Here is a 231-nt window from a genome sequence, read left to right as displayed (position 1 = left end):
CATATAGGTGATTCACTTTGTTATACAGCAGAAACTAACACAACATTGTAAAGCAATTATACTCCAATAAAAAAAAAAAAAAAAAAAAAGAAAGGGGAAGGGACTGGCCCAAGGTGACCAGCAGGTCAATGGGAAAGCTGGGTAGAGAATTCTGGGGTGACACCATAGGCCCCAGCAGTTGCTTTAGCAACTTTAGCTCTGTTATTGGAAAAAACTTTAAAAAGCCAAATG

The sequence above is a fragment of the Lipotes vexillifer genome, unplaced genomic scaffold, assembly GCF_000442215.2.
Source record: "Lipotes vexillifer unplaced genomic scaffold, Lipotes_vexillifer_v1.1 scaffold1129, whole genome shotgun sequence".
Lineage (NCBI taxonomy): Eukaryota > Metazoa > Chordata > Mammalia > Artiodactyla > Lipotidae > Lipotes > Lipotes vexillifer.
This window is presented reverse-complemented; position numbering follows the sequence as displayed.